Source organism: Lissotriton helveticus, chromosome 12, assembly GCF_964261635.1.
Source record: "Lissotriton helveticus chromosome 12, aLisHel1.1, whole genome shotgun sequence".
In the NCBI taxonomy this organism is placed as follows: domain Eukaryota; kingdom Metazoa; phylum Chordata; class Amphibia; order Caudata; family Salamandridae; genus Lissotriton; species Lissotriton helveticus.
Genome location: NC_136073.1, coordinates 630,383,375 through 630,407,988, shown reverse-complemented (window position 1 = coordinate 630,407,988; position 24,614 = coordinate 630,383,375). Strand labels below are relative to the sequence as shown.

The window sequence follows — 24,614 nt, the reverse complement described above, 5'->3', positions numbered from 1 at the left end:
AGTAGCCGTCAAGAATACCAAGGCCACCTGTAAGGAGGCAAGGGGGTAGAACCCCACCTGGAAGGCGCTCGCAGAACAGGGAGGATGGGTGGGCGTTAAGAAATCTGCGGCTAGACTGTGTCTCTACCAGATACATCGTTACTGAAAGTAAGTAACTTGTTCATCTGACAGAGACATCTAGCTGCAGATTTCTTAACTTTGAATAGATACCAAAGCTATACCCCAGTGGAGGAGGGTCTGCGACTGAAAGCCACTATTGTTGACTAGAACAAGGTGGGGACAGCAATGCCAGCATAGCTGACACCAGACCCATGAAGCTCATGGTGGAAGCTCATGGTGGAAGCATGAGCAAGTGAAGCAAGGTACCCCAATCCGTCAGAGAGACTAAACGAAATCACAAAACCATAAAGGTCAGTGCACAATGGCAAAATGCCATAAACTTCAGCAAAAAGATGTGAAACTAAATATAGGATCCCAGGATCCACCAAGAGACAAAATCCCAAAAAAGGGACTAAACAGTATGACAGTCAGAACAGACACATTAAGCAGCACAACAGCAGGTGCCAAAAAATGACACGTCAGAGGCAGACGTCACCATGCCGAGACATACAAACTATGACTACCAAGAGATACATAGAAGTGGATTGGAAGAATACCCGTAAGCAGACCTTGTGTACCGTGAGAACCCACCACACAAGTGTACAAGCCCAATGACATGTAACAGCCACAGCATATGCGCACCGACAGAGAAAGACGGGTGCATTAACAGCTAGTCAACCGGCCAACCGTACCCACCGGTTCAATTACCAATGATCACCGGCAAGCTGGACATACACACAAATCCATCTCCCATGAGGGAGAGAGAGAAATAGAGAGGGATCTCGCGTGCGTACACCTCATAACATATAAAGAGCACATAGAGACATAGGAAAAAGTCATGAAAGTGATAATCAAGGGGAAACTCGAAGAGTAAGCCCAGAGAATAGGAAGTCGCCTAAGAGGTACCAATGGCACCAAGGTGGAAAGAAGCAGGACATACAAGTCCAACCACAAAGGAGGGCGACCCCAACCCCCCCGATCGGTAAGGAAAGACCGAGCCACTGCGATACAGGCGGGAATACTGACCACCACACTAAAGAAGAAGTCAGTAACACACAGACAAGCAATGTCTAAAAAAGTATTTATATAGACAGCATGATGCCAGAGAGCATCCGGAGACAGAATACGTCTGCTGAAAATCGCAGCAGAGACCAGGAGAAGAAACACCTGAGCCGCAGAAACACAGACAAGACAGTGGCTCAAAGAACATCACAGGTCCCCGTGAAAGCGCACACACCCAGAATGGACCCACATGTGGTGGTCGCCCGAGCACAGAAAGAACCGATCTGGAGCGGAACGGATAGAGCACCCACAGGGACTGCACCCAGCCCAAGACATCCGACAGTGCCAGTGGGAGAATGAAGGCAGAAAGATTAGCCAAATACAAGGCAGGAGGGTCCCCGGGGGCTAACCTGAGACAGCAGAACGCCAACAAGACACCGGAGCAGACTGCGTCCACAGATGCAGCAGAGTGTAACGGAACAACCGTAAGCAGCAATACAGAACCTCCAGGAGAGGGTCACGCCAGTCTGTGGGTCGCAACAGAGCAGGTGTCCCACCCCAGCAGGAAGCATGGACGCATGAAACAAGGGGAGATCCCTATAAAAAGCAAGGGACACCCCTTGAGGCAAGCTCATAGGCGGAGGTCAAAAAGGACAATAAAAACAGCTAGCCCAGCTGTACCAATTCTTTGAAATAAAAAACACGGCCGACCAGCCATACAACCCGTCTGGGAAATGCGTCTCAAACCCAGTTGGAAATCATAAACGCAGTGACAATACTATATAGGAAAACACAAGTTCACCAAGAGGACTAAAAACCTGGCAGTCATTGAAATCTAGATAGGAGGCACCGGACAGCCGAGTAGGCATGCACATCAAACAGAAAGACCACATCAAAGGGCAGATCTGCCATCACGTATCCACACATGGCGACGCAGAGCAACTGACCTGGCCATAGCACGACCCACGGAGTCAGTGGTGTCCATGGCCGACTGAACGGAAAACTGCGCCATGTCGCGGCCATTCCAAACAAGCCGGGCCAGGTCAGCACAAGGGCCCTCTAGTAAAGAGGGAAAAAGTTGTTCGACGGAGTACCAAAGGGCAAAAGCAGCCCGAGCAAACACCCAGTTCGAGTTTAGGGACCGAAGGCCTGAGCTGGCGGACGCAAAGACCACACAACTCCAACCACCTAGACTTCCGAGTGGGAGGAAGCAACGGAGGAGGAGAGGAAGGGAGCACTGCCTGGACCACAAGTCCTTGAGCCCTAGGATGGAGGGACAAACAGGCAGGGTCATCTGGAGCTGGGCGATGGCGATGTGCAATAGCACGACCCACGGGGTCCCCCAATGTAGGTCTGGGCCAAGTCCCCAGAAAGACATCATACAGCGATCCGCCAAAAGGCAATAAGGGCTCCACACCCACCAGGCCCTGGTGGAGAAGATCCAACAAAGGATCCCAAGGTGTTTTATAGCATTTTAGGACCCTAGTGTAATTTTCCCGATTCATGCCCTTATATCGGTATAAATCATCATATCCTTATATAGGCATGGAAATCATAACCATATTTAGACATAGCTCATGCAGTCCAAATACGGCATGGCTACTTCCACTAGTTCAGAAAATCCACAACGATTTCTTTGAAAACTCGCCTTCAGCAGTCAGGGACTTCCCCTTGCTTGAATAATGATTTGTCCAAGCACTCATGGAGTTTTCAAAGAACTGAGACTCTTTGATGACGTTATTATGTCCAACCTTACGTCAAACTCTGCACCTTCAAGGTATAAATATGCCCACACTTGCCTTAGCAAACACACGGGGTTTGGAGTAGTTCGACTATCTACTTGCCCGACGCAGCTCGCTACAGGAAGCGCCGAAGGAAGCCGACCCTTCAGCAGACCCACTGAGAGAGACGCTGTCTTTTCTCATGCCGAGAAATCCAGCTCCAGTGTTTTCAAGCTCCCCTTGCGGGGTGTTGGGAAATCGAGTCCTGAGACAGAGAGATACAACATACCCTTCATTCTAAAACCAAGGTACGGAGCTGATTAGACTCTAAGAGAAATCTTGGATAGATTCTTGGCAAAGAATACTAAAACCTATGCTACACATCACTTACTTCTTCCCTCGTACTAGACCTAGGTTAGGTACATCAGGGTAGGCGTATTTTAGAAGCACCAGTTGAGTACTTTTAGTATTACTAAGTCCTACGTCTAATCTATAGGATATCTTATTCGAAAGCGCAGAGCCTATTGGGAATATAGGAACTACACTACATGGCACCCAACGTTTGGTAGGGCACTAATTTAACGCTAGATACTAGAGTAACTCAGTCGTGCTTTTCACAGAGACCCCCTTTTTTCCATAAAAACTCCAATAGACGTCTGGAGTGGGTGAAAGGATAATATCCGCAATAACTGAGTAGGACGAAAATCCTATGTATTAGGTTTTGGTTTGTTCATCGTTGAAGGATACAGTGTTCCAAAATATTGTGCACCTTATCTTTGTTTCCTTGAAACTTGCTCTGCAAACTTTCATTAAAACAATGTTGAATAACGACAACACCGAAGCCGGTGGAAGTGCAGCAGTAGCCCGACCAGGTTTTGACACCACAGGTTTTAATGAAGACGACGTGGATGCTATAATCATCTCGGAAAATGTAAGGAAAATATTCACTATAAAGCTCATAACAAATGGCGTATCATTGAGAGGTGGTAGGGTAAACTATGTTATAGAGGCACATGAATATCGGCAGACAGAGGTATTCTATTCATGGATTCTGTTTCCTACAGCAAATCCAGTAACACATAAGTTCCACTACTACAAGATAGAGGAACCTCCAGCTGAATATGTTCCTTTCGAGGACATTGAAATTCCACTAACTTACCAAGAGCATCAGCTCTGGTTTAATGGCGCCCTACAACATCATAATCACATTACCAGGCTCGGTCCACTAGGTAGACCAGGAGCAACATGGCCGGTACTAGCCAGCTATACACCACATCCTGACATTGAAAGAATGACAGATGTAGAACTATTAGCTCAGCTAAAACAATTAATAAAAATACATAGACAATTGGTTCAATATGTCATGCGGTCCAACCTGCTATAAGAATTCCACAGCACACCCCTCACCAGGGGAACACAAACAAAATTACACCACAGACTATACAATCAGTCATTGGTAAATTACCTGCAAAACGGGAACAAATTCCACTCTGGTTAGCTCAAAAAATGACTTAAATAGAGGCAGAATTTCCCGATAGTACACCTCATGAGAAACACAGGATTCTAACAATATGTTTACCAATGAGGATCGCACCACACGTGGAGGGCTGTGACACTTGGGGTACAGTATTTGCTTCAATCTACACAAAAACACATGGTGTTCCATCTATGGCGATAATACCAGACGTCCTGAAACAGATTCAAAATGAATACGGATCAGAACCTGCCTTGAATCTTGGTATGCAATTACTAAAAGATTACAAACAGGTCACGGCTATATTATTAGCTAACATTAAAGGTGAAGCAGCATCCGTGGCGATCCGCCAGAAATTAAGACAATTTGATATTACTGAACAACCATATGAACTTGCCAGAATAATTGAAAAATCCTATGAAGAACTAGGAAGAGATAGTTTGGGTGGGAAACCAGTAAAACCCCAACTCACAGAAAATCCTGAAAAGGTTTTTATTAAAAATAATCTCACTACTCCTAGAAAGAAGTGGGAGAACACTAAGCAGACACTTCCTAAAGAGAAGCATACTCAGTCCAGAGGAAGGTCTCCTCAACAGGAGCCCTCTGAAAAGAGGAATAGGGATCATTTGAGAAGACCTGATAGATATCAAGATACTGATACATGTTCCTCTAGTACCTTTCAGACTTCCTCGCAGTAATCCGAAAGAAGAGGACGGTCAGAACACAAGGAAGAACGTGTGAAGTCCCAGACGATCAGCACGTTCAGAAAAATAGGAAAACACAATTCACCAAGAAGAAGGTAGAAAGTCTAAAAATCAGACATGCCGAGGATCTTGAGGACACAACTCAAGAACGGAGAGTGGGCTCAGACAATGCTGGACAGCGCAGCAGAAGTTACCATAGCTCGCAGGATCATCTGGAGACAGTGGACTTGAATTAATGCATTCAAGAGGAAACTGCCAACACCAGGGTTAGTGTACCCCAGAAGTTATATGAAATAACGCTCCGGATGGAGGGGGACATACCAAGAAAAATAAGAGCGCTCTTTTGGGAGAAGCTCTCTAAGCGTTATGACATTCTTCTAGCTGAAAAAGACTGGCCGCCAGAGTTCGTCAGGGAGTGCCCATATGGCGAAGACATCATTATGCCAGCCTTCTCAAATCATATTCCAATTCATAAAAAATACACCTATGCCAGAAAATGGGCAGTAGCCCAGGCTCCAGCATTATATAAAAATCATGTGGGATGGGATGAGGATTCTCCTCACCATAAAATCCAGTTAAAAAATCAACCTACTGGTCAGAGGCAGTATCCAGTTAAGCAAGAAGCTAAAAAACAGGTCAGGGAGATCTTAGTCAATGAACACTCCTTAGTTTCCTGTCTCCAAACCAGACAATAAATATAGTCTAGATTTGGACTACAGACATTTAAACTCTTATTGCAAATCCTTTGCAGTACAAAATGCACACAGTGCAGCACTGATGAATAACATCGTGCGCAAAAAATATAAAACCACATTAGATATTTCTAACGGTTTCTTCTGTCAAAACATTGAACCCGAAAGCAGGTACTTGACCTCTTTCTCAATAATGGGGAAACAGTGTCATTTTTGCCGTATCCCCTAGGGATTCAAGAATAGTCCAGGGTTATTTTCAGCCAGAGTAACAGAGTTACTACAAACGTATAATGATGAGGCATTATCTTATGTCGATGACATCTATCTAACAGACGATGACTTGTATGTGCACTTGAAAAGAGTGAACACCATAATACTTGGGTTCGCTTCTGAAGGGTACGAATTCAATTTTAAGAAATTACGAATTGCCCACCTCAACGTCCTATTCTTACGATACGAACTTTCAAGTGAAGGCAAAAGCCTGGCAGCAAACTTTCTAGAGAAATGTGCGCTGCTCCAACATCCAAAGACGCTGAAAAACTTACAGTCAATTCTAGGTTTCCTGAATTTCGGAATAACTTACATTCTAAATTACGCAGAAAGAGTTAAACCTCTCTACGAACTAATCAAACCTGATTTCAAACCAAGTAATTGGACTAAAAAAAACACAGAAATTTTGCGTTCAGTGCAACCGGACATGTTAGCAATCACACATTTACAGACACGCGTAAACGTACGCAACCTTGTAATCCGAATCATGCCAGGGAGATGCGGATTCACATACCTAACCTTTAATGAAGGTGAAAAGGAACCAATAGCTTATAAAGCACAAAAGAGAGAGCTCTCGCACAGGGTAAACACATAATGGTCTTTAAGCCTGTACCTGCCCTGGAGGCAGTGACAAAAGTAAGCATTCCAAATGCTAAGGCTTTACATCCGAGATGGATACAATGGGTTAACTCTCTTGCTGCGACAGACATTGAATACGTTTTTGACCCCTACTTGAAAACTCAAGAATTTCTACAATATGAACACGAATGTCCTCTGCCGACTGAAATTCTGCCTCTAGAACATTACGGATGTATAATTTATACAAACGGATCAGCACAGCCCGCGATTGGGGGTAAATAAGCTTATAGTGCTGCATGTGCGATTGTTAAAGGTCGCTGGCGCGATGGTAAATTCAGGCCTATGGTCACTAAAACTCAATCTCTAGGAGATTGTACAGCTCAGCGAGCTGAACTCCAAGATAGCGCTTGAAAATACCGATCGCGAATTCCCCACACTCATAGTGTGCGATTCTTATTACTGAGTTGAATCTTACAATAAATACTTGCAGAACTGGGTTCAAAACGGTTTCAAAGATGCAAAGTTGGCCCAATCAAGCATAAGTTGCTTTCGGAACAAGTAGTTCAATTACAGAAAGAAGTACAAAAGACTCACGTGATCCATACACTGAGTCATCAGCGTGATGGCGTTCACGTTGCAGGGAATTCATTGGCTGATGAAGCCGCGAAGGCAGCAGTGCAAACGGCTTCCGTAGCTGCAATCACTCATTCAAAAACAGTAATAGATGGAGAAACAATGCTAGCTGTCATTGCCACTAGCAAAGGCAGCAGTGCAACGTTACCCCTAAACTATCCACTCAAATATTCATACATAATTGATGCAAACTCTGTTCCTTTTGCTCGAATTCCTGGAGTGGGGGATAGGGTAATTCCAAACAGGAATCGGAGAGGTGCTTTGGTTCAAGAAGCACATATGGGAGAGGGTCTGACACATCAAGGGATCTCAAAATCTCTACTAGAACTAAAAGAGATGTACTGGTGGCCAGGGATGAATGCCCACATTTACGAATTTAGAATTAACTGCGATGTCTGTTACAGAAATCATAGCTTTGAACGCCACCAGATACCGGACTACAGTGTAGCCAGCCCAGTCCAGACACCTTTGTTAGACAGCATTAGACTTTTTACACGCAGACGTCACCATGAAAGAATGCAGTCCTACAAATGTTAGGACAGATTCATTTGGATGTGGCATCAGCGCTCGGCTGACGCCCGAACTGTTATAAAAGATTTGTGGTCTTTATCGGCACATACGCAATCGGCACGCTACATTCTGACCCGAGTCCTGCGTTTAGCTCTTGAGCTTACAAAGAGGCCATGGCCAGTTTGGGCGTTGCATTGCGGTAATCAAGTCCATTCCATCCTGAGGGAAATGCAGTAGTGGAAAGAAAAAAACGTGACATAAAGCAATCTATAACAGCTAGGGTATTAGGCTCGGGTGACGGGTGGGTCAAACATCTAATAAGTGGCCAACGTAGTCTTAAAAATCTGCCAAGACATTCTCTGGGTGGAATTACTCCATATGAAATACTTTTTGGTACTAGAATGCTTGTCCAGGACCTTGATCGTCACACTTCAGTGGTGGAACAAAAACCCTTTGATATCAAAGACCATTTGGCTGTTTTGCAGGACTTAAATGAAACAAGAAGTCGTCTGAGCAACATAATACAGAAGCCAACGACCACTGAAGAAAAACCACCTGTCCCAGCAAGACCTGTCTGGATTCCAAAGATTGGGGATCTAGTTAGGGAAAAGATCGCGGACAAGAAGGAATTTGGGCCTTCTTCCAGAAAACCAGTACCTGTCTTAGCAATCCACGGAACAAGATCGGTGTTACTGCCGCCCCTTGCTGGAAGAAAGGAGAAAAGGGTCGTATCAATTGGCCTGGTAAAACCACATCATGTGGCCGATAATAAGTAGTAGGCCCAGTGGACTCCAAAGATGTAGCAGACGACCAAATCTTGCTACTATCCAAGAGGTTCAAACTGAGATACTCATCACCTTTGAAGAATCTGCAGTGCGAAAAGAAGGACTATGCAACAAAGCCATGGAACTTGTGCCTCTTGAAACCCAAAAACAGTTCATCAAGACACACCTGTCTACAATGGTATAGCCTCTGTCTATACTTATATGACAAGGGATCAAGAAGCTCCAGCGATTTCATCTAATCCTGATGCAATTCCAACAATTGACAGAACTGCCTCTGGCTATTTCATCAACTTTGATACATTTTCTGAGGATCCCAGTGAGCCCGAAACGACACCAGCAAATAAAACTTTCAGAGAAAAAATAACAGAACTCTTTCATCAACTTGAAAATACATATCTGGTTTCACCATGGGTTGAATTTCGGATTGTGTTAGGCGTATACTTTTTCTGCTACTTTGGCTCATTCTTGTTTTAAGTTTTTGGAAAGCTGATAGATGGAAAATACAGTAAAATTGACACAGCAAGTAAGAACATCAACTTGCAGCTGAAGCCACACAAATCATCTCTTCATGAAAAAAGAGACTTGTCATCAGTGAACATCACAGCCGTTCCTATACCGGGTGGTATAGCATGGGACAGAACTGATTATGACATTGATGGTCCTGTAGAGCTGTTGAAGATTCCACATCAATTTAAGGTTTCCTTAAGTGACTTTGTTTCACCCAGCACATTTTCTGATGATTGGGACTTTGAGACTGTTAATAATATGATGGCAGACTTAGAAATGTCAGCAAAATTTACAAAACATGAATACGTAGAAGGTTCATTAGATTATGAACAAATGTATTGTTTTAATCATTATGGTCATCATTATTTGCACAAATCTGAAAACCCTAGAAATGTTTATACTTATAATCAATGGGAACATTGTCCTACACCGCCAAAGGGCAGCTCAAAAACATTTTATGAAAAATGTCCATACTTTTCAGGCTTCAATGTCACAAATCCAGAAACATTCTACTTTAAAAATGTTAATAAGACAGGAATGAAAAGTATGTTGACCAATACTAAGCAAATTTATTCTGCGGCCTTTTATGCTCAGTTGTCCACATTAGGCTTTGACTTTTGGAAAGACAACATTGAGACAAAAACTGTCTGGGGCACAAAAGACTGGCAGGTGCGAGGTTTAGAAGCCTTATTTAGAGCCTGCATCATCCCAGAGCAAATAATGTTTTTAAATGACACTGTTCAACAGACATCTTGTCTTGGCATTGCTAAGATAAAAGATTTAAACAAACCGTCCATACCTAAGCCCCCACCTGACAGTAATAGAACTACAGATGAGAAGGTAGACGTAAACTATATTTTATAACAGAACAGAACTAATCCTGACTGGAAAAAATGGTTAATCTGGTCAACAGACACGAATAACTGTCAAGATAGATTCCTGAACAAGACACAAGGGTTTATAGTAACCAGGCCAGATCCAAGATATGTCCAGAGACAACATCCAGGGATAATAACAACTTACAGTGTAGGAAAACTATGCCTTGAGTGGCTACAGAAATCCACACTTCCAGAAATAAAACAACACTTAACTTTACTTAAAGATGGTGTTGATTTGAGAGACTTCTTATGAGGACCCCGTAAACCACGTCATAAACGTTTCATATACGCCGGTATAGACGCTCCTTATAATGAAGCTTGGAAAATCACGCAAATGGAAACTGCAGAAAGAATACGAGAAATTGATCGTATTAATTTAGAGAAAACTCTCTCTGTAGTTGACCATGGGTTAAAGACTCTGTCATCCAGAATTTATTCTTTGGACAGCATAGTATCCTCTGCCATAGACATAATGGAACAGGACTTGCTCATGTTACAACATGGCCAGTCTCAATTACGTTCTATAATGCTGCTAGGCTGGACGTTACAAAACCTTCGTTCAGGCTATGTGCCTTGGGGTCTAATCAACACCACGTCATTGTTTTCTGCATTTAACCTTACAGATAAACAAATCTCTTTGGCACAAAGAGGAGCAGACTATATGGTGCTGAGCATAGAAAAACTGGAAAGATTACCATTAACTGTTTCTGAGAAACCAGTCGTGGAATGGATAATATATGGCACCATCACGATACCAGTGATGATTTTCCAGTTTCAGTATTGCTTGAAACACATACCAGCGGGCCTGTATGAAAGGTTGGGTAAAGAATACATTAAGTCGACCTGGGATTTACCATACACACACACATGTTGGAGTGGGGGAAAGGAAGTATTTCTTAGTGGTAAAAATTGCAAAAACTCACTAAGCGGTACACTTTTGTGTCAAGGTATTAATTTACATGGAGCCTGCGAGGGTTCTTCAAATAACCTTTTTTGCCACCTGTAGGGTTCCCCGGCAGCAGTGATAGATCCAATTCTTAGGCAGCTTCCCAATGGTAGCTACATAATGTTGAATGATCACAGCTGTTGTGGAATGATGCCAGGAATAGCCTATCTAGTTAGTGTGTCAGCCAGGGTCACTTGTTGTATGCAAGTATTGTTTCCTAAAAGCAAGACAGACGGGGAGTCGCCGCTGTGGCCTTCACTGAACATCTCTTCTACTCGAATTGATACTTCAAGCAGAATGAAAGCCATTCTTTTACAATGAACTGTGCCATTGACCTCGTCCAAAGAGATGTATGAACTGCAAATTGCAAGGTCCTCTGTGGAGATACATGCCCTATAATCAACAAACTGACAAATACATTTCGCAGAAATGTTAGGTAGTATCTTAAACATGTCTGATACCAGTGGTATGGCACATGTATTTAAGATGATTTTTTCGGGACTGTTAACACCCTTTGAAGCAGTCCTAGGCATTTTTACAAATTTCATGCACTCTGTGTTTGGCGACCTGCCTCTCGTCTTGTGACTCGTAGCAGGGATACTATTTTTATTTCTTCTGCTCCAATATGGCAAGTCCAGTCACCAGCGATACCCAGATTACCATGGAAAATGCTCTTCTGACGATGCAGTATCGTGACCGAATAACACAGATTCTTGGCTTGGCTCGTTTGAGAGATCTGAATACCACATGGTTCCTTTTGTTCAGACCAATCTGGCAATATTGCATCTTACCTGTTCTACAATGCCTGCTTTGTGGAGAGGAATGCGTGTTAGATATCTGTCTGACACTTCCATCAGCAATGCCAACGGATGTTGACGCTTTGCTTGGTTCGGTAACGGCTCATGCATTGTGTTGCCCACAACGGCTACCAATCCTGATGACGACATTCATTGAGGTCTCACCGGCAATTCCAGCTGAGGGTGAGATACGTGGACCAACAAGCACACAGGTACCATCTACTGTGAACATTGCTAATGCGGTTGACACTGACGGTGATGCTTCTCATCTGTGTACGATTGATCTACTTAATGAATTGGTTCAACTGTCACCTACTGTGGTAGACGACTTCTTTGCCAGCTTAGAAGATTTAATGTTTTCTCCTGACACCGAGAATAACTTTAGAAATTTGCACACAGCGTTCTATAAACTGAATTCAACCTTAATTTTTTCAAAACAAAACTTCTAACTTTGGAACTCTATTTTTTCTACTATTTTGATTTGACTTTCCCAAAATTGAAATTATTATTTTTTTGGGCACAAAGTAATCTGCTTAAAGTAGAACTATTCCTAGAGAACAAGAATTCTTTGAATCCTTCCTAGAGACAATATTTGATCTTGTCCACAAACATAACAGTTTATATATTCTGCTATGGAATGGTCTCGACCTTTTTTCTGTAACTTAGAGCCATTTCATAAATGTCATTTCATGATTCATTCGGATAGCATTTCCAATATCGTAACATATGCTTTGAAAGACAACTATTGCTTTTAAAATGCGTGCAGTACAAATACTCATTTTATGTGTGCAACCATTTTCAGATGCATTTATGTATTTTTGGGTGGGATTGTAAACACATGCTTTAGATATGTTTAAGATGCTTATACTTTAGTAATGTCGAACATAATAAGTGGAGTGGGTGTTGTATAGCATTTCAGAACCCTAGTGTAAGTTTCCCGATTCAAGCCCTTATATAGGTATAAATCATCATATCCTTTTATTGGCATAGAAATCATAAACCATATTTAGACATAGCTCATGCAGTCCAAATACGGCATGGCTATTTCCACTAGTTCCGAAAATGCACAACAATGTCTTGGAAAACTCGCCTTCAGCAGTCAGGGACTTCCCCTTGCTTGAATATTGGTTTGTCCAAGAACTCATGGAGTTTTCAAAGAACTGAGACTCTTTGATGATGTTATCATGTCCACCTTTACGTCAAACTCAGCAACTTCAAGGTATAAATATGCCCACACTTGCCTTAGCAAACACACAGTGGTTTGGAGCAGTTCGACTATCTACTTGCCCGACGCAGCTCGCTACAGCAAGTGCCGAAGGAAGCCGACCCTCCAGCAGACGCACTTAGAGAGACGCTGTCTTTTCTCTTCCTGAGAAATCCAGCTACAGTGTTTCCAAGCTCCCCTTGTTGGGTGTTGGGAAATCGAGTCCTGAGACAGAGAAATACAAGACCTCCTTCATTCTAAAACCAAGGCACTGAGCTGGTTAGACTCTAAGAGAAATCTTGGATAGATTCTTGGCAAAGAGTACTAAAACCTATGCTACACATCACTTACTTCTTCCCTCGTACTAGACCTAGGTTAGGTACATCGGGGTAGGCGTATTTTAGAAGCACCATTTGAGTACTTTTAGTATTTATTTATTTATGTATATATTTTATGGCTTAGAAACCATACAATGCTTTTACAGTATGATTTTTTAATATTCTTTGTACTGTACGCATTATACTTTGCAACAAGTATTACGAGGTGCCGCTCGTAGTCGGATTCTGTGGACGCCGGGGCTTTTTCAATATCTGGAAGTGAACCTGACTTTTCCTTTACTGTGATAACCGGTGTTGCTGCTGGGACCGCTGAGGAACTACAGGGAACGGGACTGCGAGGCCCACAGGGCAGTGCGTTCAAAACACCACGCACACCTGCCGCCTCTTCCTGTGACCCCTCCTCTCACTCTATTTAGGGCAAACCTATCACGCATCCGCGGGACGCGCGCGGGACCAAGCGCGGGGCTAAGCCCGGGCCAAGGGCGGGCCCGTTTTAGCCCGTTATAGACCGTGAGAGACCGGACCGGGCCACCCCTCCAACGGCCCCTATATTGGACTTGATGTAAACCTGTATGTATTTTAAATTTAATATTTATCAACTCAGTTTAAGTTAGTGATTTGTACTTATTTGTAAAAGCCTATATTATGTCTACACGGGGAAGCAGAAGTAAGACAGCTGCAGGAGAGACCCAGCTGATAGGCCCCCTGGATAGCTTTATTATCAGGGCAAATAGTTTTATAGACCAAGGCATTTCTATTATGGAGCGAAGAGTGTCACAGGACTTAGCCCTGGCCAATGCTAAAAGATCTTCCCTGGGACTTTTGGCAACCGCCAAAACACCCGAGCGTGCAAGGGATCATGGTTTGTTGGAAGTCCGTGCCGATATCCATACCCTCCCAAATACAGTTGATCTATCGGCCTCGCATTTATTGTCTGACTCCCAGTTAAGTACGGATTTGGAAAAAAACCCGACTTAACCACCCATACTACACCAGAGGAAGTAAGACAGCTGAGGGGTAGGAGGGAGGGTGCAGTGCGGAAAAAAAAGGGAAAAACAAACAAACCTAAAGTCCAACTAATTAGAGAGATACCACAAACGATAGTAGAGAAGCAAGATCATATTGAAGGAAGAGGGGAAGGAGATAGGTGCACGATACTCCAAAATCTAGTCTTAGAAGAGACCCCCGGCCCCACTTTGCAGGATATATCAGTTAACTCTCCAGAGGGTAAAGTGGTAGATGGTCAACTATTAAAAATTATGCGGGATCTTTTTGAATCGTGTTTTATCCCAGTAGAAGCGAGATTATCATTAATTGAAAAACAGTTAACAGAACTGACAGTCTTTATACAAAAAAACCCTAATCATGGGCTCCAAAAGCAGAACAAGCAGACTTGTATTAAACCATCTGTACAATCAGTCAAAAAATTAGCACCTTCGGGGCCAGCCGTTAAATCAACTCCTATGTTAGCAAAAGAAAGGCATACTGCGGCAAAGCCTATTAATATAACCACACAGACTATTCAGGTACAAAACAACAAGCCTGTACAAAGTTCCCCTAACCCAACACCACAGATAAACCAGGCACAAAGTAATAAGACCCCTAAGCTTCCTGATTTAAATGCCAACAGGAATTGGGATAGGAGACCATCTAACAATAGATAGCCCGTTAATTTGCCCCCCGAGGTTAGTCCCTATGTGGTTGTGATGACCGGAGTACCAGAACTGGCTGATCCTGCAACAGAATCTAGTTGGTCCTTAAATAATAAGGTCCAACATTGGTTAAACTTGAATCGACCACTACCTCCTATCTGGTCGAGTAAGATTCTCATGGTCCGTAGGGCCCCTTGGGTGGGGCATGGAAGGAAATCAATACAAGGGGACTGTGTCATCGTCAACTTTGAAGACCCCCGAACAGTTGACTACATTTGTTCATGGGGCCAATCTGATATAAATAATGGCATAGGTACGCGACATCTTTCCTTTTTCTATCCCTCTAGAAACTGTAATAGACCGCCTGGTGAGGGAACTTGGCACACAATGGGCTCTCGCCCTCGAGGTCCAGCTTGGGAAGAGTGGGGAGGTAATTTTCCCAGGAATTGGCCCAGAGAGACCCCTCCCTGGGATGGATGGAGTAACATCCCACTGATGAATAGATACAGCTGTCTAGAGATGGTAGATTGACCATCACGGAGGGAGAAACGAGGGGAGAAATTTGGAGAGAAACCTGGGGAGAATCGAGATCATACCCCTTTGGCTCTAAATGTCATCCCTCGGAACCCTCCCAATCAGGGAGACAGAAACCCCAAGGCAATAGGGGGAGTAGAAGAAAGTTACTGGGATACCCTTAAATTGCCAGATTGTATAGTACCTAATATGAGTGAGGATCATGAATGTAGTGGGGGGGAAGATCTAGTACAGTGCGAGTATGTAGAACAGGGCAAAATAATTAACACAGTTCCCTCCCACCAGCAAGGAGGTAGTCACCCATCCCCTAACCAGGCAAATATAGAGGCAATAGATGCTCTATCTCAGGATAGGGTCACCTTACCTACGGTAGGGATACACAATGATAGACGAGGGTATAAGCTCGCAAGTTGGAATATTGCTGGCTGGAACAACAAATCAGGTACCCTGGGTTGGAAAGAAACTTTGGAATCACATGACATCCTATGCTTGCAGGAAACATGGAGTGTAGATGACATCACCTATGATGGTTACGCCGCCTATAACCTCCCAGCACAAGGCTCGAATATGGGCAGAGCCAAAGGGGGTCTACTTATTCTGCTCTCTGTTAACCTCCCTGTACAAGTTATAAGATATGTTATGATTGGAAGTTATGCCCAGTTGTGGTTGAGACACAAGAATGATGGTAATGTCTTACTGATCAATTTTTATAACAACTTGCCTGACTCTATGCGAATGTCTGCGGTGTATGAGGTCATTAAGACCCTGGAGGGGATTGTTCGGGCTAATTATGTCAACTTTGTATTTTTGTGGGGTGGGGATTTCAATATCCCTTTATGTCCCTTATCATTGACCAAGGTGTGTGGGGTATCTGATGATAGAGGAGATGGGTATTTTCACTTTAAGCATAGCCCCTATTGAGAGTCACTGAATACCGCTCTTGCTAAATTTGACCTGGTCGTGTTGCAACCTTTAGGCGATGGTGACGGTAATCCCGTCCCCACCTTCACTGGGAGGAATGCGGCCACAGTCATTGACCATCTTTTGGTATCAGATGACACTGGTATGTTCTATGATGCACCGGTCGTATTGGACCTTGCGATCAGTGACCATAATTGTGTCACTGTAACATTGCATGTATGGGGTAATAGATCACTAGTAGTTCAACCAGTCGTCGCTGATATTGTCCCCTGCAGACCAAATGGTTATAGGATAAAATGGAAGAGTGACAATTCTGAAAAACTGTTGACTAAAATTGTTGCAGCATGCTTACCCGACTTGCATATTTGCCTGGATGATGATACAGACCCTTGTGGTATTTCAACTAGTTTTAATAAGATTAATAAGATAATTGTAAATGCTTTGACGATTACCAAACATACCAATCATAAACCAATGATGGGTTGGTTTGATTCTCAGTGTACTAAGTCATTATAGATGCTCAAGAAGGCCCTATCTTGTAGACCCAGAGATAGACTGAGTATTATAACCCTCAGGGCTACTTACAGGGGGCACTTAAAACGCCGAAAACTGGAATTGCGGGAAGAAGCATGGAGCAATCTGACTAAGGCTTTGGAACTATCGGACAGTAAACTTTTCTGGGAAACGGTTAACTGTCCTTTCCTCAAAAGTGATGAAACCCCGGTCCTCACTGCTCTTGTTAGAGAGGCCTGCTGGGTTACTCACTTTTCTAGTATTTTTGATCCACATAGAGGGGTGGCTTCACACATGGTGGAGGCGGACCCATGGCCAATAGTTCCTTTATGTATTACAGTATCGGAGGTAGACCTTGCTATTAGATCCAGCAAAGGAGCCAAGGTCCCTGGCCCTGATGGGGTCCCCATCGACCTTTTTAAGGCAGATACACCACTGTGGGGCCCCGTCCTGACCAGGGTCTTTAATGCGTCTGTTATGGAAAGCACTCCGCCTAGTTGGGGTGAATCAGTAATTATCCCGATCTATAAAAAGGGGGATAGGTCGGAGGCCAAAAACTACCGCCCTATCTCCCTTTTAGATTCTTCGCTCAAAACTATGAGCCGGGTGCTGCTGGCCAGGTTAGAAGAATGGGCCGAGAGTTGTGGTATTCTCGCGCGGTCCCAATTTGGATTCCGAAAGGGCCTTGGAACCGTAGAACAATGTATAAATCTAGATCTCTTAATAGGGAAGTATACCCGTGCTAAGCAGGGCTCACTTTTTCTCTGTTTCGCTGACTTGACCAGCGCGTTCGACCTTGTCGATCACGCGCTGCTATGGGCTACCCTATTAGAACAAGGGGCCCCAACAGAGATAGTTTATTTCCTGGCCAGACTTTATTCCAAACTTTCAGCCCACATAGATATGGTCAAGGAGGGGAATGTACTGATTGTATCAGTGTGAGGCTAGGCATTAGGCAAGGTTGTGTCCTTGCGCCCCTTCTTTTTTCCCTTTTTATTAATGCCATAGACTCCGAGCTCAAGCAGATTAACTCTGATGCACCGTTGGTGGACGGACAGGCTGTTCCCATCCTGCTCTATGCCGACGATTCAGTGCTCCTATCGAGAACCCCTCGTGGCCTACAGAAATTGATGGACAAATTTTCAGATTTTATCAAGGATAAAAAACTGAAAATTAATAATACCAAAACGTTCATCATGCCTTGTGGAAAGAAAACTAGGAACCTGAAATCATTTTATATAGAGGGGCAAAAAATAGAAACTGTAAATAAGTTTTGTTATTTGGGCATTACTTTTAGTAGCAATGGTATGTGGTCGCAGGAAATATCCAATGTACATGCTAAGATGTCCAAGAGTGCCCATGGAGTTTTTAAATTTGCTAATAAACTTGGTGACCGTCGTATATATGACATGTTACATATATACCGATGTAGATGCGTTGCAATTGCGCTCTACGGATCTGGTGTCTGGGGTCACTGTCGCCACGGGGATCTGCAAATAGAAGAAAACTGTTTCTTAAAAAGATTGCTTTGTTTGCCTACATCTGCCTCTAACCTGATAGTACACCAGGAATTGGGCCTGGAGTTTCTGTCAGATTTAATTTGTTTAAGACCATTGCTGGTGTGGAGAGCAATCTGGCATAAAAAAGAAACTAGTTTTACTAGGAGTATTATTACTGATTGTCTCCGCCTAGATAAAAGCTCATTGATTCCCTGGATCAACTATGTTGTGAGAACAGCCAGGGATTCTTTCAACCTTGATCTTTTAGATGATCAAGAGAGCCTTTCTGATTTCTCTAAGAAAGAGCTTAAGCGTTCTTATTTACATAAGAAAGCTCAAGTGCGTAGAGACCTTACTATGCAGTTATCCATCCCCAAGTATTATTTCTCCAACAGGGACTCATCTGGTTTTTCTGAATACTTAAAGGCTGTCACTAGACCATCCCATCGTTTTGTCCTTATTAGATTGAGACTCGGAATTGTCCACCATTTGGTTGCGTTCCCAGTCATGAAAAATTACCCCTCTATTCCATGCCCATGTGATGGGGTCACCAAACAGAGTACTGTACATTTTTATTTCTGTGTGACCTCTATAAACATCTACGTGTTGCCTATTTAAAACCATTACTTATTAAACGGGCAATCACAACAGTAAATCTGGCAATAAAGATGTTGTATTCCCTTGATGATTTTGATATCTGTTTTCATACAGCTATGTTTATATTGAAATCTGTGGCCGCAAGGAAAAGTATGATCTTTTAATCATTTTTATCTTTGTATTGAGTTGTACTAAAATTCCTTTTATGAGTAATTACATCAGACTGTATATTATGTAGCATATGTATTGCTCGCTTTTATGATTGATTCTTTTAATCGAATAAAGTTTTTGAAACTGAAACTGAAGTATTACGATTGTAGCAGTTCATTTCTTCTGCATGAGAAAGAAGACTGTTCAATAAATACTTTTATTGAAAACGCGCGTCTCTCAATTTCTCTGCACCTCTGGTGAAACGAAGCATGTACGATTGACTGAGTGAAATATCTATCTATTGTTTCCACGACTCTAGAGATACATTTCTTAGTCTTGGGAAACAAAGTTGTCATGTTTATGCAATATGTCATGTGGTTATTCAAGAAAGTTTCTAGTGACCTCTGAGCTAGCTGGCACTCACAATTAAGTCTAATTTGTTTGATAGAGACCTGGTCAACAGAAGTCCTACGACTAATCTATATGATATATTATTCCAATGCGCAGAGTCTATTGGGAATATAGGACCTACACTACAAAGGCAGGGAGACAGAGGGCAGCGGCATTTGTAAGATATCCGCAGCTCTGCGAACCGCCCTCACAAACTCTGCGCTAGCCTCCGTGGCAATTCGAGGTGGAGACAGTAAGTCATCCGTTGGGGACAGCTGCAGGCTAAGCCGCCCACCCAAAGATAGAGGCCCCACATAGTGATGGAGAGGGCAAGGAGCCCATGGGCTCCTGATCCGTAGAGCATTGAAAAAACCCTGGGGGTGAAGAACCCACTGGGGTCACATCCTCGACCATCAGAGGATCAGCCGGAGACGGACCCGGCGTGGACCGACGTCGAGACCGCGTTGGATCAACGTAGATGACCACTAAAGAGGACTCATCCTCCCAGCGTCAGACAGGCATAGACTCAACCTCTACCACGGCAGGAGCTTGAAGGAAGGAACGACGTGGACTTGAAGTAAAGCTCCATGCCGCAGCCGCATCCAGCAACAACGCAGGGAGACCCTTAGGGCTGTACGAAGATGCATCAGGAGGGCCAGATGTCATAGCCGGGGACGGAATTGGTGTCGAAGTACAAGTTACTTGCCTTCGGTAACAATATATCCGTAAGAAATATTAGCTGGATCCGGAAAGTTTTTTCATCAGCAGTACCTCTGTGCGTCAGAAGGTGGCATCGGTCGGCTCCGCGTCCATCGTGGAAGCCGGGGTGACGTCGCGGTAGCTACTTAGACGATGCCCTCACACGCTGATGTCAGTTCTGTACACGACTTTACGCACCAGAAATGCAGAGCCATGCAAGACACTGACCACTGGTGCACAAAACTAGAGTGCTGAAAGGATGCCCTTAACCCTAGAAATCAGTCCGCAGAACGGGGAGGATGGGTGGGGCGGTAAGGAATCTGTAACTAACGAATGGTTCTTACAGATATATTGTTACCGAAGGTAAGTAACTTGTTCATCTGAAAGAAACACCTTAGTTATAGATTCTTTACCTTAGAATAGATACCCCAGCAATACTAACCCCGGCGGTGAGTCTGCGAACAGAACGGCCAAAGAAGCCATCTCTCCGGACTTGACTGTCCAGACAGAAGTGTTTCGTAAACGTGAGCAGTGATGCCCACATGGCTGCCTGGTAGATGTCATGTAGAGGAACTCCTCGTCCTCAGGCAGTAGTGGCTGCCGTCGCCCTGGTGGAATGGGCGCGTAGCCCCACAGGAGGCTCCTTTTTATCCAGAGAATAGCATGTTTTGATACACAAAACGACCCATCGAAAAAATGGTTCGCTTGTGTACTGCCCGACCTTTCTTGGCGCCCACGTAGCCAACAAAGAGTTGGTCATCCACCCAGAACTGCTTTGTGCAATCCAGATAGAACGAAAGCGCATGTTTTGTGTCCAGACGGTGGAGCCTCTTCCTCTTTTGAAGAATGCAGAGGCGGAAAGAAAGTGGGCAAAGTGATGGTATGCCCGATGTGAAAGGCAGTGACAACCTTAAGCAAGAAAGATGGGCAAGTCCTGAGAACTACCTTATCCGGATGAACAGACAGGAAAGGAGGCTTGGAGGAAAGAGCCTGGAGCTCACTTACTCTTCTGGCAGATGTGATGAATACCACGAAAGCAGTTTTAAGTGTCAGAAGCCTCAAAGGACAGTTGTGAAGCGGCTCAAATGGAGCACACATTAAATAGGATTAGACTAGATTCAAGTCCCACTGAGGCAAAACGAAGTGAATAGGAGGAAAGAGATGGGATATGCCTTTCAAGAAGCGATTAACCACCGGGGACTTGAAAAGAGAGGGTTGATCTGGAAGCCGATGGAAGGCAGAGATTGCCGAAAAATACCCCTTGATAGTGCCCAGAGCAGAGCGCTGCTGGGCTAAAGAAAGAAGAAACAAGAGAAACTCAGAAAACGGGGCAGAAAGGGGATCCACAGCCTTTGCTGTGCACCACCATGCCACAAACTTGTTCCACCGGCAGACGTATACCGTCTTAGTGGAGGGACGCCTGGCTGCCAAGATTACATCACAAACTTCAGGAGGCAGGTCAAAAGACGTCAAATGCCGATGCTCAATCTCCACGCATGGAGGTGGAGGCTGGACAGGTTCGGGTGGACGACCGCCCACTGTTGCTGCAACAGAAGATCCTCCCGAAGAGGCAGTCGGATTGGAGGATCGATGGCCATGTTGAGCAGCTCGGGATACCAGACTCTTCATGCCCAATCCGGAGCTACAAGGATGGCTCGGTCGCACCGGATCTTCTTCAGAACTCTGGGCAGAAGTGGCATAGGCGGAAAGGCGTACAACAGACAACAACTCCACTCGCGACGAAAAACGTCACCCGGCGTGTGCCGCCTTGGAAATTCCAAAGCGCAGTATTGATGACATTGTGTTCCCTTCGGTGAAGAATAGATCTAACCAAAGCTCCCCCTACTGTCGAAAGAGACCTTGCACCACCTCCGAGTAAAGACGCCATTCATGATCCATCATGCACCTGCAGCTGAGTTTGTCCGCCCTGGCGTTCAGGGAACCTGCCTGGTGTTGAACCATCAAGGATATGCCCTGATGTTCCAGCCATGTCCAGAGGCGGAGGGCCTCCTGCCATAGGTTCCACAACCCCAGCCCACCATGTTTGTTGCAGTACCACATGGCAGTGGTGTTGTCCCTGATCACCTGCACTACTCTTCCCCGGACAGAGGGAAGGAATGCTTTGAGTGCAAGACTAATCGCCCGAAGCTCCAGAAGGTTGATGTGGAGCCCAGACTCCGCCGGAGACCAGAGACCTCTGATCTCCGCCTCTCCCATGTGGCCCGCCCATCCCAGAAGGGATGTGTCTGTCACCACTGTGTGCTCTGGTTGGGGAATGGAGAGGGATCTGCCGTTGACCCAATCCTGGTTCGTGAGCCACCACTGCAACTGTCGAGCAGTGCCCTCCGAGATCTGGACGCAATCGGACAGGTTCCCCTGATGCTGCGGCCACTGGATCTTCAGGTCCCTCTGCAGAGCCCGCATATGCACGGGACATGATCGACTAGCAGGATGCAGGAGGCCATGAGACCCAGCAAACTCAGGGTCATCCGGACCGAAATCCGGGATAGAGGCTGAAACATCGGAATCATAGCCCGAATATACCAGACTCACTGCTCGGGAGAATAAACCCAAAATCGCGTTGTGTCCAGAACCACTCAGATGAAGAGGAGGTTCTGGGAGGGAATCGGGTGCGAATTCTGCACACTGATTGAGAGCCCCAGCGAATGCAGGAGGTCGGCCATAGTCTGGAGGTAGGCGACGATAGCCTGGGGTGAGCATGCCTTCAACAGCCAGTCCTCGAGGTAGGGGAAGACTAGAACACCTGATCTGCGCAGATGAGCTGGGACCTCCGCCATCACTTTCGATTACACACGAGGGACGTTGGTAGGGCCGAAGGGGAGCACAGTAAACTGAAAGTGCTCGCGGCCTACCATGAACCGCAGGTAACGCCGGAGGGCCTGCTGCAGGGGGATGTGAAATTAAGTGTCCTGCAAGTCCAACGCTCCCATCCAGTCTCCAGGGTCGAGGGCAGATAAGACCTGAGCGAGCGTCAACATCTTGAACTTCTCCTTGCGGAGGAAGCGGTTGACTTTCCTGAGATCCAACATAGGACGCAGGACCTTGTCCTTCTTGGGCACCAGAAAGTAGAGGGAATAACAAGCACAACCTACTTCTGGGACGGAAACGCGATCGATGGCTCCCTTGGCCAAGAGTGCCAAAACTTCCTGTTGAAGAAGGCCCAGGTGATCCTCCAACATGCGGTGAACTTGAGGTGGCATGGCTGGAGGGGTAGTCTCAAAGGGAAGGGAGTAGCCTCTTCAGACTATGCAAAACCCACCTGTCCGACGTAATGGTGCACCAGTGAGGGAGGTGATGGCGGATCCTGCCGCCCACTGCCGTTTGATGGGCCTGAAAAGTCGGACTAGGAGGGTTTGGAAGATGCTGCAGAGGGGCTGTTGGTGGACTGGCCCACCCACTGGCCCCCTGAACCATGGCATTGGTTACCACGTCCACGGCCGTGCGAACGTTGGGGAGCTTGCTGCGGCCTGTGGCTCTGGGTGGGACATAGTGGGGCACCCATTCCGTAGCCACAAAAGGGGCGAGAAGCAGACTGCGATGGGCGGCTGGAGAGGCCCAAGGACTTGGCCGTAGCCCGTGAGTCCTTGAAATGCTCTAGAGCGATGTCCGCTTTGTCGCCAAAAAGGCGACGCCATCAAAGGCAGGTTCATCAAGGTGTTCTGGACATCCCCAAAAAGCCAGTCGATCTCATCCAGGCGTAGTGACGAAGTGCTACTGACGTTGAAATTGTCATACCCAGAGAGTCGGCGGAATCAAACTCACAACAGATGGTAAACTTGGACGCATCCCTCCCAGCGGCGACAGCCTGGGAGAGCACAGCCCGGGCCTCCTCCGGGCACTGAGGCAGCACCTGCACAACTGTATCCCACACAGAGAGGGAATAACGGCCCAAGAGACATGCTGTGTTTACAGACCGCAGCCCTAAGCTGGCGGAAGAAAAAATCTTCTTCCCAAGATGGTCCAGCTTCTTGGATTCCTTTCCCGGTGGATCGGTAGGGAATGCGCTCTTGGAAATGGAGACTTGGACCACCAAGCTCTCCGGGGTGGTTTATTGGGAGAGGAAAGTGGGGTCGCCCGGAGTCGGGCAGCGGCGTCGGGCAATCATCCTGTCCACGGGAGCCCCCGTGCTGGGCCTGGACCACATGCCCAAAAGGACGTCGGTGAGGGCCTCATTAAACGGCAGCAGGGGCTCTGAAGAGCTCGCAGCCAGTTGAACCACCTCTGTCAGGAGGTTAGTCCTGACAGCCACCGTAGGAAGCTCGAGGTTGAGAGCCTCGGCCGCTCTACGCAACACCACTGCATATGACGCTCCCTGCGATGTAGCCACGGTAGGAAACAACCTGCCAAGGTCAGGGGAGGTGTCGAGACCACTGTCATCCCCCAGTTCCTCTCTCCAGTCCTGGTCAGAACTTAGCTGATCAGTTAAAGGGTCACCTGACCCCTTCCAGTCCTCCTTCTCATCCTCAGGTTGCCAATCTGGCCGAAAAGGGACCCCATGA

General features: G+C 45.5%; 1 protein-coding gene across 3 annotated transcripts in view; it reads right to left on the bottom strand.

The window, feature by feature from the left end:
• Positions 1 to 24,614, bottom strand: part of RIPOR1 (RHO family interacting cell polarization regulator 1) — a 1,634,668-nt gene that overhangs the window by 11,715 nt on the left and 1,598,339 nt on the right. The gene's annotated exons all lie outside the window — the stretch shown is intronic.